This window comes from Octopus bimaculoides, chromosome 6 (assembly GCF_001194135.2).
Source record: "Octopus bimaculoides isolate UCB-OBI-ISO-001 chromosome 6, ASM119413v2, whole genome shotgun sequence".
NCBI lineage: Eukaryota > Metazoa > Mollusca > Cephalopoda > Octopoda > Octopodidae > Octopus > Octopus bimaculoides.
In genome coordinates, this window is record NC_068986.1 from 44,257,468 (window position 1) to 44,258,427 (window position 960).

Sequence of the window (960 nt, forward strand, 5' to 3'; positions counted from 1 at the left end):
ATATATATATATATATATATATATATATAGAGAGAGAGAGAGAGAGAGAGAGAGAGAGTTATTAATATTTCTAAGTCTCTCTAAAGGAGACTACGGCAGCGGTACTGGAAATTAATAGTTATCGCCAAGCCAACATGGCAGTCCCAAAATTAGGACGAAAGCTGTCGTATGTATATATATATATATGTATAGAGAGAGAGAGAGAGAGAGAGAGAGAGGAGAAAGGTAGTTAAACACAGGCTTGTGACACACTTACACAGAACACAAAATACAGATTACCAAGTAAAGAAAACAGGAAACAAAAGAGAAGAGAAAAGCTAAGACTCTACTTAATTCTTCTCTTCTATTTGGGTTTCTTTTCTTTTTATTTCATAATTTGTATTTTGTGCTCCATTTAAATACATGTTTCAAGCCTAACTGTGTTTATCTACCTTACTATCAACATAACAGCTCGATAAACATTTTTCTTATGGCCAACTTTCAAGGCCAGAGTGCTGGCCCTGGATGAAGAGGTTGGAGTATAAGTTCCCATCTATTTGAGCACTACTCTGTGTTGTCTATAGTAAGCTTATGTTGCTTTCACCTATTCTCTCTCTCTGAATATATATATAATTATGTGTATTTCTTCTATCTTAATGAATAAAAATTCTTCTGATAGAATAAATGGGTTAATAGAAACCAATGTAGCAAAGAACACAAAATAACTGTGGTTTAGTTCCTGTTTTTAAGGCAGGAACTCCTTGAAATTTTGGGTATTTGAGTATATTTAAGAATTTAAGGAATGGAGAAAACGCATGTTATAATTGCATACTTTATTCCTACATATGTTTCAAAGGATTACAACCTGTGTGATCCATAGGGATCTTTGATATTAAAATTGTAACCTTCTCATCAGGGAAAGCATGGGAATCATCTTAAACGTAAGACATTATGACCGATTATGAAAACAATAGTTGGATA